The sequence below is a fragment of the Lynx rufus genome, unplaced genomic scaffold (genome assembly GCF_022079265.1).
Source record: "Lynx rufus isolate CCGP_SWC_20201006 ecotype Redwood Valley unplaced genomic scaffold, mLynRuf1.p SCAF_8, whole genome shotgun sequence".
NCBI classification, from domain to species: domain Eukaryota; kingdom Metazoa; phylum Chordata; class Mammalia; order Carnivora; family Felidae; genus Lynx; species Lynx rufus.
This window is the reverse complement of record NW_025814896.1, coordinates 19,809,194-19,828,345: the sequence shown is the minus strand read 5'-3', so window position 1 is coordinate 19,828,345 and position 19,152 is coordinate 19,809,194.

Here is a 19,152-nt window from a genome sequence, read left to right as displayed (position 1 = left end):
TCCCAGAAAAAACAACAACAACAACAACAACAGCAACAACAAACAAACACATAAGGCAGCTGCTGGAAAAGAACTTAGAGACCATGAACATCATTCCGTCACTTACGAGTCCAGAAATTGAAACCTCTAAAAGAAAAGTCACTTGCCCAAGATCATACAGTAAATTAGTGGCGGAGAGAAGGCTAAAGCCAATTTTTCTCAATATAAAAAGGAATCTCAGTGCAAATGTGAAGTGATATGAGACCCGTATCCTATGGCCCGAAAAGGGCCCCCAATATTCCCAAAGAATCCAGTTGCTTTGGATTCTGACCCTCGGATGGAAGGATCACTAGACTTGGGTCCCAAAGCCTTGTGCTCAAGACTTTGGGTGATAATAACCTCATGGGGGAGGGGAGGCAAGGCACATTATGGGGTAGAAACGACTGCCCACAAGCAGGGGCACAAAGCAGCACACGACGAAGTGTCAAATTAGGGGGACAAGACCATAATGCTCTGAGAGAGCAGAGGAGAGCAATCACTTCAGCACCTCCATGAACCTTCCCAGCTCACCCCACATCCCCTCTGGGTCTCTAAGCCCTTCATCGGTAACTTAAACAGGAGATTTGCTTGGTAATTACATGTTTATGAAACACAATGATTTAGGGGAAACAATAAGAGATGTGGAGTCAATAGACCTGTGTTTATAGCTTGTCTCTGCCATGTGCTGATTGAATGAGCTCAGACAACTCTCTTCACCTTTGGGACTTGCTGTCTTCTGCAGGGAGAGAATAATAATCCATCCTTCTCATAACCGGTGGAGACTTGAATGAGAAACGAGTTAGAAGCATCTACCATTATGTTTGGCTCAAGGTGACTGCAGAGTAACTTCCTTGTCTTCAGGTTTCCTGCTATTGCCTTGAGGGTTAAGTGTAGACCTTCTATGACCCACCATCTCACATGGCTCCTTCACTGTGGTATCACAGACATTATGGATTTAAACTGACTTAAGAGGGGTCAGGAGACAGAAGAGAAGTGTCCACCTTGTGTTAACAACAGAAAAAAGTTGGCTGTACGCTACCTTTCACTGAAGTCACTCAGAAACTGAGTTGAATTTTTTGACAACTCTTCATGGCCCTGGGTCCGTGGTGTGGCTCCATCACCAGCTCGACACAGAATCCTGCCCATAACCAAAGAATAAGTACTTCCTCAAACATCTAACATCCCAGAGGATTTTGCTGGTGATGTCTTTAAACCTTCCGTACGGTCATCGCAACCGCGCATTTGTTTTCCCAGGAAAAATGGCAAATTCAATAAAATGAAGTATATCTTGATGGCAAAACCTGGCAAATTGGTCCCCCCACAAGAAAACTATCACTTACCAGGGCACCTGGGTGGCTCAGTCAGTTAAGCACCAGACTTTGGCTCAGGTCATGATTTCAGGGTTCGTGAGTTCAAGCCCCGTGCCTGGCTCTGTGCTGACAGCTCCGAGCCCGGAACCTGCTTCAGTTTCTGTGTCTCCCTCTCTCTCTGCCCCTCCCCTGCTCGCGCTCTGTCTCTCTCTCTCTCTCTCTCTCTCTCAAAAATAAATAAACATTAAAAAAAAATTAAAAAGAAAAACTACCACTTACCATTATGGCCACAGGAGTATAATACCAAAATTAGTTAAAAGTACTGAATGGTTTATGAAAAAGGATTACTTTCACTATTTTTAATCTTTTTATTGTTACCATAAAAAGAATGCTTAATCTCACACTATAAAACAGAGTTCTATAGTAGAGGACACACACATACACATACACACTTATGTATAACATGTCTGTGTGTATACTTAACACAAATGTTACATTTGTACCATTTTGTGTTATTTGTATTTGTATTTTTTGTACACTTGTATTACTATGTATTATTTGGTTTTTTTAATTTTTTTTTAAGTTTATTTACTTTGAGAGACTGAGAGAGACAGAGCATGAGCAGGGGAGGGGCAGAGAGAGAGGGAAACACAGAATCCAGAACAGGTTCCAGGCTCTGAGCTGTCAGCACAGAGCCCGACACTGGGCTCGAACTCATGGAGTGCGAGATCATGACCTGAGCCAAAGTCAGACGCATAACCAACAGAGCCACCCAGGCGCCCCAATGTTTGTATTATTTGTATATTATTTATATGATCTATGTATACATATAAATCAGATTGGTCACCTTACTAAAAGGCAAATAAACATTAATTTATCTTCTGGTTATTATAGGAATTGTAGAAAATGTGGAAAATACAATATACCAGTCAGTCAGTGTCAAAACAGGAGACATAAACCATGTAGTAATTTGAACAAGAAGAGTTTAATACAAAGAATTATCAACTATAACGCAGAATTACCTACTAGGGGGTAAAGAGAATTCCAAGAATACGGGAATGGCAGGATAGGAAGCAGCCCCTAACTGCAGGGCTGAGGCGGAGACCTCAAGGAAGGAACAAATATGGAAGATGCTTCGACTTCCCAAGGCAGAGATCCAGATTTGGTCTGCGAGGATGCTGCTTTGGCCCAACCATGTTGGGGGAGTTCCCTGAGGTGTGTACTTTTGGAGTAGTGGAATAAAATATAGATCCCCAGTGGGAGTGTGGCTGAAACTCCGCGGGGGTGAAGGTCACTGGGCGACCCTCTACCCACCTCCAGCTGCACCAGCAAGACTCAACACCAGAACCAGCATGAACAGCTCCCTTCTAGCCCAGGGTCTCTCCAGCGCCCTCTATTGACGCATTTTAGCGTCATGTCGGTGAGCAAAGGAATGGTATTCCAGTGTGGTAAGCCGGACAATGATGCGTGTATGTGTACTTGAGAGATGGAAATCGATAACCAACACATACAACAAAATATAAGAAAATAAATTAAGATCATTAATAGGCCAAACAACTGAAAAAACCTGTTGATATGTCAATAAACATTTCTTCCAAAATTTTTATTTATTATTGGTGTGGGTAGGGTTGTTTTTCCATAGTTTGTTTTCTTTTTTTACATAACCAAGTTTACATGTGTGTGTGTTTATATATATGTATATATATATATATATATTTTTTTTTTAAAGTAGACTTCACACCTAGTGCAGAGCCCAATGCAGGATTTGAACTTAACCGTGAGATTCATGACCTGAGCTGAGATTCAGAGTCAGACGCTTAACTGACTGAACCAGCCAGGCACCCCAGGATTATATTTTATGTACAATGTATCTCTATTGTTTTTTAACTTACCATAACACAAGTAATGTTTTGTATCATTAAAAGTCCATTGAACATCATTTTCCTGGGTGCATAATATTTCATGATGGAACGCATACTTAAGTAGCCTTCGAACTCAGCAAAAATAGCGCAGCACCCTAATCAATAAACGGGCAAAGGACACGAACAAACAGTTTACTGAATATGAATCACAGCCATGAAATAAAGACAAGGAATGTTAAATCTCATTAACAACCAAAGAATGCTATCCCTGCGATGAAAAAGACAGCAAGCCGGTCATCCGTTTGCGGCCAGGCTCGATTTTCTTGCTGGAACATCTGAATTACTACTCAAATCAATTTCAGACAATGACAAATCCTTCAACTCCAAAACTTGTTTTTCTTCGAGGGAGAATGGCTGCAAATCATAATTTTTTCACATGCATGTATGTTGTGTGAGTGTGACATTGCTAAGTTTTAAGGAGGCGCCCAGACAGATGGGAACCAGAACATGACCTTCATCTCTCCCAGGGTTGCCTCCAGAATAATGATTGGGGTTCGTTTCGAAATGTCTTCCTTGGAGAAGGAGTCCCCAGAGGCATCTTATAGACTAAACCTTTGGCTCCTCTTGGCTCAATGCCTGCAGCGGTCGGGCCTTGGGAAATGCTTAGGATCCCTGCGGGGGCGATAAGGCTGGAGGGAGGGGCCTGGCTCCAGACCCACTGTTCCTGATTTGTTTCTGTTCCAGCCTCAGCCCTGAGCGCAAGACCAGTGTCACCACCTCCACTGTGGACCCTGAAGGAGCAGTGACATTCCTTTTGGGAACTACCACTCCCCTGCCTTCCACATCCGCCCACACTTTAGAATAGTGGAAAGAATGCTGGGTTTGGAGAACACCAGCTCCTTCACCAAATCACCATATGATCGTGGATAAGTTACATCAGCCCGTGAGTATTGACCTTCTCACCCAGAGAATCGGGCCAGTGCTCTCTCTGGCTGCGTTCCTGGGCCATCGGAAGACACATGACTAATTTAGAGGCAATGCGCAATATGGCCTAGGCTCAGAGACAAACCAGACATTTTGGATTCAGATACTGTTTCCACAGCTGGGTAGCCTAGAGAAAGTTCACTTCTCTGTGCTTAGTTTCAAGAAGTGGAAACTGGAGCTTTCTTACAGAATTATTATGGGAGCTAAGTTACGCAATACAGGTCAGCATTATAACGAGACCTGGCACCAGTCTTGTCATTAACAAGTAATCCCCGTTTCGGAAGTCCTGCCATTCAAACGTTCTTTCCTACGTTCTCCTCTTAATTTGGCCATGTCTTCCGCACTCTTTCTTGGTTCAACCAAGTAGTATTTTGAAATCTGTATTTTTAGTGTTTTTGCTACTGTCTAACACAGCAAGTGGCATTTTCCTAGCCTGGATCGCATCTATTTAGAGTGTAGGATGACATCCCCAACCCTCTCACTTATGCACTTATTCATTCAACAAATGTTTACTGAGCGCCTACTAGAACCCAGGCCTTGTGCTAGGCCCTTGAGGTATATTTATGACTTAAACTCAATGCTGGTTATTTAAATTCTCCAGTTGCTCCAGTTCCAACTTGGAAGTCAGGTGAGCAAACAAAAGATTTCAGAATCAAGTGGTAAGTAGGTAATGGAGTCAAGCACAAGGCTCTGTGGGGAATTGAGCGAGGAGAGACCGGGTCTTCTTCCCGGGATTGGGAATGCCCCACTGGGTCATCTGAGCAGGGCTCTGAACGCCCTCGGCAGGCAAAGAGGAGAAAGGGTACTCCAGACCAAGAGAACAGAACATTCAAGGGCATGGAGGTGTGAGCACACACGATGTGTCCAAGAAAGACTGGAAAGTTGACTCTGGCAGAAATAAAGGGTCTGTAAGGAAGAAGGGCTGAAACAAGTCACACGGGGCAAAAGGCAAGAACCAGAAAGACTGAAACGCGAGTGAAGGAGTTTGGACATTTTCCTACAAATTAGGGGTTTTATATACGTGGCCACCAGGGAGGCCTGATCTAATGAGGTCAGTGTCTTTAAAGTTTGCACTGAGTATGGGGCACGTGCTACGTATTTAGCCACAGAGCCCACTGTGCCATATTGCCTTACACTGACCGCCTTCCCATACATCCCCGGTGGGTTTGAGTTTGCATCCCTGCTTTGGCTTAATTATTTGCTAAAGAGCTTACACTGGGTATTGACTTCATCAAATCCCTCTGGAGGCTGGGAGATGGAGGTGTTGCATGTGAGAGGGTATGAGATTGTACGTGGAAAGAACAGCTAACGAGCTATGGCAATAAAATGAAAAAGATAGAAAGTGTTTGCAAGGATGTGAAGTAACCAAAAATCTCATAAGCTACACTTACTGGAAGTCTCAATTGGTACAACCACTTTGCAAAACTTCTTGGCAATATGTGAGTCTAATACTGAACATCTGCAGGCCCTATGACCCAGTGATTCCATTTCCAGATACATGTCCTGCAGCTCTGTGCATACGTGTGGACCCAGGGTCAAGTGCAAGACTGTTTACAGCAGTGGTATCCACAATAGCCCCAAAATGGAGACTACCCAAATGGATAGTACATTGTGGATAAACAAATTGCCACATGCTCATGCCAGAGGTTACTGTACGATCGAATGTTCTCTGTCTATGCACAGCAGTATAGCTGAATCTCATAACAATATTGAATGAAAGAAGACAAATTCAAAATAGTGTATGTTGAATAAGTCTGTATATAAAAGGTACAACACCAGGAAAAACTAAAATGTACTATTAGGTAATGATTACCCCTGGTGGGGAGACCACGGAAGGCAAAAGCGGGCTTCCGCGGGGGCTGGCGGTGTTCTATTTCTCCATCTGGGAAGTGATTTCATAGGCGTGTTCAGTTTGTAAAAATTCATTGCGCCGGAAAAAGTACACTTAACGATATTGTGCTTCTCCAAACATACTTCAGTAAAAAGCCTTTTACAAATTTAAAAATAAGTTAGAGGTCACCACAAGTAATGCTATTGTGGTAGACCAGATGAAATTTCATAGGACCTTAACGAGGGAAATAATGGCATTAATTACCCATTCATTCATCCTTTCATTTGTTCCGTTTCTGTTAAGGGCCTACTGTACATCAAATGCTCTAGCAAACGCCAAGGACACCAAGCTACAGAATGCGGAGAGATTAAAAACTCAAGCATTCAGGTGGATACTTCCAGTTGGGAAAAGGCAGGGTGATGAGATCCAGCATACGTGGGTGCCCGTGAAGGATTTGGGGGGCTACGGCAGGCAGCACGGTTACTGTCTCCTTTCTTCTTAGGCTGCTTGGATTAAGTACCTCCGTACCATGATATTAATCAGTCGTGTTAAGATTCATAAGATGCCCGAGGATCCAAAGCCAGCAGATCTTGTTTCGTCTCGGGAGGGAGGCAGGATTTTGACAACACTCTCCTAGAGAGGCCATCATATGCAAGAATATGGCGTAATCACCAAGTCCCATCGGGCAACACCGTGTGAGCCCAGGCTGATGATTCAGGATTCAGAGTGTCATCACTGGGCACTGGGAAGTGGCATCGTTTGCCGTACCCTTGCACGGTTCTCAGTAGACAATTCTCCACCAGTGTTTGGTCTGTTTTGCAGGACCCTCCACTGCTTGCCTCCAAAGCAGACTATATCCCAAGGATACCCTGACAGCAAATCTAACATGCTTTTCATCTCAACATGTTTTTCTCTGAAACGTTTTTTCTCTCCAACTCCCTGGCAGCTCGGAACATCACCGGTCATTCTTTATGATCGGGGCTTTTTCTACACACTTAACTTTTGAGAGCTTTCTGGAAGCTTACTTTTTGCATTTTTTTAAATATCTGAATAATTTTAGGTTCCATCGCTAGCCCCAGCATCTCACTAACTCTTACAGGAGTCAGAGAGCTCTTTGGAAGAAAATGTATACGTGTTGGGGTTTTTTTTTTTTTTTAAGACAGACCAACATTAACATGGAAGGTTTTAGTTTTTAATAATATCACTGGAGACTCTAAAAATAAATGTGCTATATACATGTAAAATTCTGATCACAATTTTCATGGCAGAACACGCAGCAGAGACAACTTGAAGATATCTCAGCTTTTCAGAAGGAGTTATTGCCAGATTCGATTCTGTTTCAACAACATTGGCTCTCCAGCCTGTCCCTACATCTCCGAGGCCTGTATATCTTGAGAGTCCGGCTTAGGTATTAAAATTCTTACAAAGTCTTTGCTGACAACCTCAGCCAGGAATGCCTTCCGCAGTGCAACTGTTACACCGTCCTTTACACCTTCCTGACACAGGACTATACGAGGGCGTGTGCGTCTCCCCAGCTGGCCCGCGGTGTCTTGAGAGAAGGGACTGTGTCTGAGTTAGCTTTGTACCTTCTACCACACAACATCTTCATGTCCTCACCGTTGTGGGTCATACCCGTTGAGCCCTGCTTATCTCATTTAATTCCCCCAACAGCCCCAGCAGAAGGTGTGGTTGCCACTTACTCTTTATACACAGGAGAGCACGGGAGTGTGGAGGAATCGAGTCACTTCCTTCACATCCCTTGGTGCTAGAACTGAAACCCCCGGGGAGTCTGGCTCGTATCTTCGGTGCACTCTGCCTCTTCCCTGGCACAGGACTAAGCACGACGGAAGGTCATCACGACGTGTTGAGTGCGTCGGCCCCTGAGCTCGGCAGTGGCCTGCAATTGGTCTGGACAGAACAAAAGTAGGAGAATTCCAGTCCCACAAGAGTTTTGTGGCGGATTGAAGAGAAAGACGGTCTTTGTTCCAAGACTGCCAGCGACCTCCTTGCCGAACTGAGAGATCCTCTGAGCACCCCGGCGCCACAAACAGCCACAGCACCGTCGTCTCCTACGACGTCCATCTAGCTGCCTGGGGGATTCCCCAGGAGGCCCACCGCGAGGACAGGTGGGGCTCTCGGAATGGAATGGATACATACTTGAGCAGTTGGCAGCGATGTGCCTTTTCCATTCCTTTTATTAACTCCCATTGACTTCCATTATAAAAATGAAGATGTGTTCCCAGGGGAAGAAACATTTGGCCTCACTACCAGACAAGAGTGACCTGTACGAAGGAAACAAATCCTTTTCAATCAGCTGTTTAAAGGAAAAATGATAATGGATGAGACGACCTGAAGGAGTAATGATAATCATCTTTGGAAAGCAATGTTGGGACGGCATAAAACATTCGGCAGGAAGAAAAACGCTTTTAGCTAAATAAATAAAGAAAGAAGCAAACAAACAAATAAATAAATCCAGTAGGGCAAGTGGGTCCACCAAAGGCGTCAAAGCAAGTGTGGAGACCCCTCCCCTTATTTATTTTTTTCACCCATCTATTCATTTGGCCAACGGATACCGCTGGTTAGTGCTGTTTGCACCCCGCTTGATACACGGGAGAGAAAGACCAACTAGAAGGTACTCTAGAAGGAGCACTGGGGGCTTGTCCTTGGTGGGCGTGCAGGTGTTATCCCCACAGCTACACTTCGGCCTTCGGCACTGGAGACGCAGCCAAAGCTCAGACTCCGGAACTGGACTCTGGGGGCGCGACTCTTGTTCTACGGTTTACCAGCTGCTACCCTGAGCAGGGCATTGAACCCCACCGACCTCAGTTTGCCTCGTCTATAAAGCAGGGACGGTAGTCCCTGACACAAAAGGGTTGTTAAAAGGACTAAATGAATTAACATTTGTGAATCCCTTAGAAAGGGAATACACATGGAGTTCTACGAATCGTTATCCGTAACAGTTTATCTGTAAAACGGGTAAATTACACAGGTAAGGATTATACATGTGAAAGTCATTCAAATATACATATATCTGTATCTACATCACAACATACACACACTGCATATATGCCTACATACACAAGTATGTTTTATTTATATTTTATAGAGAGAGAGAGCATATATATATAAAACGCAAACGTATAAAGTGCTTAATGCTGCCTAACACTCAGAAAACACTCAAGTAGTTATGTGTTAAGCACTATGCCAACCTCCATCTATCTATACCTACCTATCTCATATAATTTTGTTATATTATTATTATTTTTTAAATGTTTTAGTTTATTTATTTTGAGAGAAACAAAGACAGCGTGAGAGGGGACGGGCAGAGAGAGAGGGAGAGAGGGAATCCCGAGCAAGCTCCGTGCTGTCAGCACAGAGCCCTGCGTGGGGCTCAAACCCATGAAACTGAGAGATCAGCACCTGAGCCGAAGCCAAGAGTCAGATGCTTAACCGACTGAGCCACCCAGGTGCTCCTATTATTATTTAATAGGAATGAGGCAGAAAGATACTGAATCTTTTATATATTAAAAAAAACACACACAAAAAAAACGATTTGCTGAGCCCCCGTCGTGTACAAGGCACCAAGATTCTGTAGTAAAGGGAGAGAGATGTGGGTGCTGTGCTCAAGGTCGCTTGTAGTTTAGCCAGTTATCCGGGCTGGGGTAGACGGTGTCCACTCTGGTGTCCACTCAGATACAGAAAATTAGGGGGAAGAACAATCTGGGAGGGAAGTCCATGAGGTCAGTTCGGGACAGACGAAGGTAACAGAAAGAGTGGACAGGAAGACCCACAGGTTTGGGCCGGGGGGCCGGGGGCGCAGAATGGGATGTCATGGGTTTGGGGTTCTGGGGAGCTGACTTGGGAGAATAAGGTCGCTGGACTCAACTAACGAAGTGAGAACAGATAGTAGGTTAAGAAGAAAACTTTTGGTAACTCTCAATTTTTTAAGATTACAAGTAGAGAGATGGTTGCAGCGATGGAGACCGAGAAAAAGTCAGAAGAGTAAGATATCCAGGACTCGGCACCGAATACAGAGAGTGTAGGGAAGGGCGGCATAAACAGGTTGTGTCCTTGCAGCCTAGAAAAGAGAAGACATTTACACAGCGGTCAGAAAGCTACGCAGGCTTTGCTTCCTCCATGTTATCACAGCAGTTTGCAAAGCTGAACTCAGAGATACTGCGTGTCACGAGGCTCTTGCCATTCAGCAGCTTCTCATTTCCTCAAATTTGGTCACATTCTGCTCTGAACCAGCCCTTACTCTACAGTTTCCTAAGAGCTCTCTCCCCTCTCGTAGGGGCCTCACCGCCACCAGTCAGGCAAGGCCGCCATCGCTGCCTCCATTCACAGAGGAGGAAGGAGTGAGTTCAGAGGGGCTAAACAACGTCGGGGGGCTTGCAGATTTATGGACATCGTGCAACACGCTTGCTGTTCTCTACCTGACCCTGGCCTTGGAGGACTGTGCCTTCTGGGATATATTTTCAGAAATGGTGCTGTAAAGGGTCTTCAAGCGGCACGCCAGATCCACATGACCCGTGACCTATGGACGGTTAACTTCTTTAAATCCTTTCAAGACTGGATAAAGAAATACATAGGGGATGAAACCCGGTATTGGAGCATTTTCACACACACACACACACACACACACACACACACACACACACAAAGGCAAAGAAACCCATCGTTGTGCGTCATTAAATCCCACCCTCCCCCGCTACCGCCCGCCTGGCTGAGTCCCCGGGGATGGTCGGCCTCTGCACGCTCCCCTCCCAGACGGGCCTGCATTTCCTACAGCCAGGGGCTGGGGACACCGGCCATCTCTTGCGCGCTCGTGTGTTGCCATTGCCAGCTTGGGACCTCAGCTCCTGTTCTGCTTCCCTTCCTCCTGTAGTTCAGTCAGCCCTTCTTGTTTCCGAAGTCGACAGCTTCCCTAAGCACAGAGACACGGGATGTCATGTAACTCGGCCACCAAACAGCGGGATCCGCCAGGGAGGGGAGGAAGGAACGACATGGTGCCGTGGGGCAGAGCTGAAAGACGCATGTGTGTAAGCGGAAGCCTTGGGAGGACCACACCGAGACCGTCGGACGCAAGAGCCACTGCACTGGGGATCCAGTCGGCTCCTTATGTTCAGATTCCATGGCGTGTGCCAAAGAGGTGGGATTTGGAATCAGGCCACCAGAACCGAAGGATAGACGGAGCTGGATCCAGCCCCTTACCGGACAGAGATGGTCAGAGGGTGGGCGGGAGCGGGCTCCCACAAGACTCTTGAGCACCGCTCAGTAAACCGGGGCTGAAGCACCTGCGGTTGAAGGCAGCCCACTGGAAGGATAGGAGGAGGTGGGATTTGCAGGTCGCACGCCCACGTCCCGGGGCAAGCAATGCCAAGCATGGGGCACCAGACTCCTTTCACGCTGCACAACCTGGTGGGCCTGCAAGGTTGCCCAGGTCGGGATTAGTGAATCTGACCTTGGAGCTAATAGCAGCCAAGACTCAGCCCAGAGGAACCAGCCCCCGCGAGGTAGCGCCCCAGAGAGGGGCCGGGGCTGGAGTCACTCGAGGTACCAAAAACGATACCCTGCCGCCAGGCACACTGGAAGGGAGTTAGTGGATCTGGCTGCAACTCTCAATTCAATGTATTAACATGTGCTGAGAATTCCCATTTCACAGAACCTTTAAATTAACATGGCAGACGTTTGGCTCGCTGACTTCGAGCATTTAAATATTGTCAGAAAATTATCCTATTTTCCCTCATAAAAGTTCGAGATTTAGATAGCTTGCTTCATTTAAAAAAAAAAACCTTTAATACACATGGAGAAATATATATACACGGGGCATATGTGTATATATAGAAGTATAATAAACATATAGAAAAGTATCACATACATACATAAGTGAATGTAGCTCATTGGATGTCACAACTGAACACGCTCGTGCAACCAGCATCCGAATCCAGAAATGCAGCACGCCAGCACCCCAAAAGCCCCTACGATGTTTAACTCTTAACTTAAAAAAATTCTATCTTAGCAACGGTGCCAGTCCAAGAATATCTTTCTAATTTTGGTTAAGGACGAATAAGGGAATACTAGACGACACGCGGGCTCGCGCTCTCCCGCATGCTTTCTGCACAGATCCATCCTACGAGAGGAATCACACCTTGTCTCCAGCTTGCCCGGCAAAGCCGGTGGAGATTCGCTTTGGCGACACAGAAGGGACACGTAGCCCTTCGTGGTGGCTGTTCACTCAGAAGTTTGGCCCCGTGCCCGGATGAACGTCCCGAATCCTCTTGATTGACGGATGTCCTGTACGTCATCCTTCTAAACTCTGAGGCGGCAGCCAACGCGGAACAGGTGATTTCCAGAACCGGCACTTACTTCTTTTCATGCGGGTTTCAATAGAACACTTGGCACCCTTTTCTTTGCAGGGAATGCACACCTTGGAATTGCTAACGAGTCTGCTCCCAGGGTATTTTGAGCCTAGAGTCGATGCTTAGGATCGGGATGGGGGAGGAGTACAAATATTCCTCCTAAACTACAGGCAAGGTGTTCAGTATTTTTCCGGGAAGATGCTCAAAGTTACATAATATTTCCACACTCTGCCCTTTCCCCTAAAAGGTTAAGAACCTCTCTCTTTGCGAGTGAATTGAGGGCAGACACACTGATCTTTAACATGCATCCATCAGGAGAGGTGTGCCTACATTCCCAGCCACCAGCCTATGGGATAGAAAAACCTGGAAAACTGTAGTCAAACACACTGCTCTCCCACTGTGTGACTCTGGGTAACTTTTTCAAGCTCTCCGAGCCTTAGTTTTCTCAGCAGTAGAAGAGGTGTAATAATGCTCACTGCACTATTTACATAGGTATGCATATGTCTGCCAGGGCATTTGACTCATTGGAGGATTTCGAGAAGTCCAGCTAGCTCCACTCTCTCCCTGATACATTCCAGGGCAAGCTGGGATGAGGAGGAAGGTTGGGCTCAGGGTGATTTGAATATTTCAGATTGACAGCCGGTATGAAGTCGAGACTGGCCGTGAGACGATAATGCCACCCAGGATGGCCACGGAACGGCAGGGAGAGCGAAGCACCCTTGCGTGTTTTGGGTAATTAATGAATCTCACCACCTCCAGCCAGGAACCTTTCTCTCCTGTGGATGGCCCATAGCCCTTTAAAGCGCCCCTCCTGACTGGCCCTGATCACTCTGGCTGTGGTCTGCAGTCTGTCAAGTTCATGATTTACTGCCTGAAAGCAATGCAAATGAGCTTTCTTTGCACCCACCGCTAGAACTGTTGCAATGCGAAGCACTTAATAAATTGCAAATGAATTTAAAATTTGAAGTCTATGACTGTGTTTAGCGTGAAATTATAGGTAAAACCGTGTACGTAAAAACCTACATAGTTCCTTCTGACCCCTCCCCCAGCAGATGAGAAGACAGATAGATTTCATCAGATTATCAAATTGTGAGAATGTTCTTTCAAAGATCACCCCCTTAGTCATCTCTAGACATCCTTAGCCATACCAAATACTCAACAGATACGGGTTTCAGGAGAATCATCAGACCATCCTGGTCACTTTTCTGACCGATTGACTCACAGGCACCAAATGGGCTGTTCACTGGCTTCCTGTGGGACACTGGCTTCCTGTCCCACTTAACATCCACCTAAATTATCCACGGCCCAACCTCTGAGAGAGGTGATATTTTCCTGAGCCTCTCTCCTACAGAAGGGGAAGAAAGTGTATCTGCTAATAACAGCTAGAATTTGCTTTGGATTTTCACGTGTATCATCATCAAGATTGCAGCTCCAACTGGAAGAGAGGGCAAAAATAGTAGCCCATTATGAAAGTGATAATAATCATAATAGTAATGTCAGTAAATCTACCATTTACGAATACATTTAAAGAGCCAAGTATTGGACAGATTGCTAATTGTGAATAATCTCATAATATTGTCTGAAGAAAGAAGTAAAACAAGCATTACTCTTATTTTCACTTTCACGTGGGGAAACTTGGTTGAGAGAGGTCAAGACCTTGACCAAGGATGCAGCCACAGAGCCAAAATCAAGCCTAGGTCTGCCTGATCCCACAGCCTGTGCTGGAAACTGAAGAGTAAACCTACCTCGGTCAGCTGTCTCATCCATAACTCAGTGTCAGTAGACTCCATTATTCTTGACTCCTAAACTCTCTTTCTGCATATTGAAATGATCGCTAGATCTCCTTCCAGAGCCATATAGGTAATCCGATTCCAATTTTTAAATCATATCACACGATGACTAGGCAGCCTTCCCCAAACCCTGGCAAAGTTTCCACTCATTGCCCACAAGATGGCGTTGAGAAGTGAACCCCAATCCCCCAGGTCTGGATGTCCTACGTGCACAGGTCTGCCATAGCATAAATGCGTCGTCATTCTCCAGCAGGACCTGCTGACAGTTTTGGACCAAAGGAGGAGAAGGGACCTAGTTAGATATACTGATTGTCTTTCATGTGCCAAGGTCCACGTTAAGTGTTTTGCATGACAGCCAAGTCTCAGAAACCCCTGGGTAGTTCCTGGGCAGGTGCTACAGGTGCTTGGTAATTGTGTGCTAAACTAAACTGAATGGTTTAACCAAAACCTACTTAGGAGCCCCAGTCGTATCTGCCTTACTTGAGGTTTCATTCTAGGAAAAGAGTGAAGTTGCCATAGAGGCTTGAGATTCTGGGGAGGAAGGAGCAGGGTCTACAAGAAAGACATGTGGACCATGAAAATCCTGATACGTAATTCTCGGTCCCAAGCTAAGAACCCCTAAACAGACACGGTGAGTTTCAATGTCTCCATTCTTTTTTTAAACATTTTTTAGTTTTTAATTTTTTTAATGTTTATGTTTCAGAGAGGGAGAGAGAGAGCGAGCAAACGGGAGGGGCAGAGAGAGAGAGGGAGACAGAGAATCTGAAGCAGGCTCCAGGCTCTGAGCTCTCAGCACAGACCCCCAACGTGGGGCTCGAACTCACAAACCATGAGATCATGACCTGAGCCAAAGTCGGACGTTTGACTGAGCCACCCAGACGCCCCTCAGTGTCCCCATTCTGAAAATAATGGTGTTTGCCCAGAACGGTTATATTATCGAAATAATAAAAAACGCTAAGGAATGCAAAGTATTATGCAGAAAAAAAGTCACCATGCAGAATATAAAATGCTATACATGTGAAAGTCGCATTTATTACCTTTTAGTAGTAAATACGGTCGCCGAATACGGTCATACATGGAGATTCCAGAGTCACTGGTTATGAATAATGAATGCCTTTTAGTTTAGGTACACTGGAAACACTTCCTGAGACAGAGATTCACATGCACGGAGTTATTAAGGGAGTGTTCTCAAGTAAAATCTGTGGGGGGTGAGGGAAGCAAGCATGTGGCCAGACAGGAAGCCAGGCAAACAGGTGAATTCCCTTGAAGGCTTGTCTCAGCTTGGACAGCATCACAAAGTGTTCCTACCTTGAGGCGAGGGACCCAGGCTTTTCTACCCTCATCTTAATTGGCTACTGGCTACCGACCACCTTCTGGGGGGAATTTAGCTTCCTAGGCTTTTCTGGGGAACATAACCCCTGATCTCCAAGATCCCTGGAAAAGTAAGTGTGAGCGATGCTGAGAGACAGGTGCACCGGCTCAGCAGGACACCGGCAACAGATCATCGTCTCAGACATTTGAAGTAGAAGAGGTTTGGGAAGCCACTTCTCCTCCGTGTATGGTGCCATACAGAAGGGCTGTCTATTCCATCAACAAATATTTTTTTTTTAATTTTTTAAAAGTTTTTTTAATGTTTGTTTATTTTTGAGAGAGAGAGCGCGCATGAGCGGGGGAGGGACAGAGAAAGAGAGACACACACACACACACACACACACAAAATCCGAAGCAGGCTCCAGGCTCCAGGCTCTGAGCTGTCAGCGCAGAGCCCGACGCGGGGCTCGAACTCATGAGCTGTGAGATCGTGACTTGAGCAGAAGTCGAATGCTTAACCGACTGAGCCACCCGGGCACCCCCACAAATGTTCTTTAAAGTGAACTATGTGGTAATGAGACCAGTGCTGTGGATTTAAAGGTGAATGCAGTCAATATGGCATCCCCCCCCACCCCCGCCGCGCCCAAGGGGTTCGCATTCCGGCTCTGGATGCGGGCATTAACCAAATGCTCCCACAAGGAAACCTGCATTTACAGCCATGATGCCTGCTGTGAAGGGGAGAAGGAACATTGTTACTCTTGGATATAAAGAGAGGGGTTTGATTGACTGGAGGCCCCAGAGGGCTTTGCTTAAGAAGAGACAATTGAGCAAAAATCTGAAGCTTTGAGTTGCGGCTCTCTGGACGTGGGAGTGGGGTAGATCTAGAAGCGGGAGGGACTGACATCAGGCAAGGAAGTAAATCTTCCTTTGGGTCCAGCTCCAGGGTGCCCTTGTGTATGGAGATGAGTCCCTGAAGCCCAAGGAGAGGGATGGCCTTTGGAGGCCACAGGGGGTAGGGAAATGAGGAAGCAAGGAGAGTTATCTTTGCTCTTTTGAGAACAGTGCTTAGAAGGCAGGCCAGTTTTTCTCTATTTCTACTGAGATTCTAGAAATCTCTATTTTGAAAACAAGACTATTTTTATGTGTTCTAAGATTGGTTACTTTCTGTTTTTCTTTGATGTTTACAAAAGCGCCTTTTGAAAATCCCTGCCTGATTTAGCTGTGCCAAGGAGAGGGGTGGGGGGTGGGGGGTGTTTCCTTACCAAGTCCTGGCTCTAAAAGGAGGGGGAAGGACAGCTTTCTATATAAATACACATGGGTGTGTACAATGAGTGTAAATGTGTGATGCTGTGAGCATATGTGTGTGTGTGTGTGTGTCTGTGTCCGTCTGCCTGTCTGTCTGTCCGCCTTGGTGACCAGCGCTGGAAGGTGGAGAGTGGAGGTGGGGGAGAAGAGTGGACGGGGCAAGCCTTGGAGGGAGGAGGAGGGGAAGGGCTCATTGCTGCGCTCAGCCCATTATTAAAGAGAAACAACATTCCCGGCAGGAGGCAGAAGGGTAATAAAACCAGTGGCTCCACAATTTATGACGCTAACTGAGATTCCATAGTTTGAAGCTAGACTATCCCCCAGCATCAAGGTCAACAAGCCGGCAATGTTCAGGCTCCCAAAGAGCTCCCCCGTGCCCACCTATTAATCAGCCCATTGCTGAAAATGCACCAATGAGCTGTGCTCTGGAAACATCATTAATAAGCAAGGACAGGCCAAATTGCTAAGAATTCCAGGATAAGGGCAGGAAGGCAAGGAAAAAAAATATTTATATACACATATGTGCGTGTTTGTGTACGGGGTGTAGCCTATTATGGATACTGGGCCATCTATTACAGAGGTCACATGTAAGTGTGTCTATTCATTTTCCATATACTTTATATTATATGAGAAATTTTCAGGCTTTAGGACCTTGCCAGATGGAATTAGAGCAATTGTTCTTCTGCTGAGACTTTGGGAAATTAATGAGGTCCGCACACAGAGCCTGAGAAAATAGAAATTTTTTTTTTTAAGTGCCCAGTTTCCAAAAATATAGCGACCACAATCCCAGAGAGAGTGATCAGTTTAGTGGCTAATCTCGAGGCCCATCAGTGGCCCCCGCATATCTTTTGGGTTATTGCAATTCTGAATGGAGCTTTAATCAGCTTAGCCCAGCCTGGGTGCCAAGGGCCTGCAGGCAAAGGGCATTTTCCAACAAATCCTCTGGAAACCATCTCCTGTGCACTAAATAAATGGATCATTCTCTCTCTCTCGCTCCATCCTGGAGTGCAGAGCTTAACTTTCTTTTGTGTTCGGGGAAAAAAAGCAGTAATAGGGAGGAAATCTAGGCAATCTGGACCCCAAAGTGCATTTTCTTTACACCAAGCCTTCGATATTGCCTGGGAATTTAGACCCCGAGTTGGAAATCTCAGCCCCAAAAATGTGTTTCTGTTTTAATGTTCTAGCGTCAAACTTTTTCCTGGATTCCCTGTTACCGTCAGAGACCACCCTGAAAAGGAACTCTGTGCCACTTTTGTCACTCTCCAGGCCCCACGGGAGGAGTCTTTGGCCAATATGGCGACCTCCCATTCTGAAGACTTCTCTCCTAGAATGCAAGGGGGTGGGGAAAGGAAGGCCCAGCGCCGGGTCCCCGCCTCAGTAGGCTGAGCCAGCTGGTCCCAAACAAAACCACTGCTGGCTTGCTTCCTCCCTCTGCTCCAGTCTTTGCCTCCAGTTTGGAACAGGAAGGCCTTTTTGTCAGCAATCACCCCCAAAGGGTGTTTTCCTATTGCTTAACAGACCTCAGGATTAGAAATGTTGTCTGTTTCCCCACTTCCCCGGCTCCCTATAGCCCTGTCTGCTGTTTAGGGCTGCCTTGGAGGAAATCCAGAGAATTTAGAATATGCCGTGTTTGGCCTGAATAACCAGAAAATGGTTCTGAGGTAGACTTTTAAGAGGTTCCTCTCGCTAGCAACGTAGGGCAGGGCATATATATTCTTTCGCATCTGTGTGTGTTGAGATGATATATGGAGGGTTTTTTAAACTGCCATTTATTGAGCATGTATTACACATCAGCACTATATATTAAGCATTTCCATCCATCATACAATATTCTTTGATAAAATGGGAACCCCGAGGGTAATTTCCTGAAATTCCAGGACTAGTGACTACAGGAGCTGGAGTTTTAACCCAGGTGTGTCCATTCCAGAGCAAGTTCTGGGTTCCCACGAGCCCCATTCCACAGTCACTAACTTGCAGAACTTCCAATAGGCAGAGTTAAGCTCACTAAACTTTGACGTTTTGCAGATAGACCGTTGAGCCAGTCAACTGGTAACCAGCAGAAGAGAGATGAGAGCGCAAGTAAGTCAGGGCTCTTTGTTCTGTGTCTCTGTGTGATGAAAAGGATGGGAGAGGGGCTTCCTCCCTCTTCCCCTTGTCTTTGCCGAAGACCCTCTACCTTCCTTACTGAGCCGACCCAGAGGGCACCTACCGACCTATCAGGAATGGAGTTCATTTGTCCATTACCCCAGATGCATCCCGGGCAGGAGTGAGGCAAGAGGGCAAGTGGAGGACCACAGGCATCGTCCATCCACGAACCAAGCTCCGTACACAGCCCCATGCCGTGTGCTTTTCCCTGAGGGTCAGGTCCTCTTACAACAC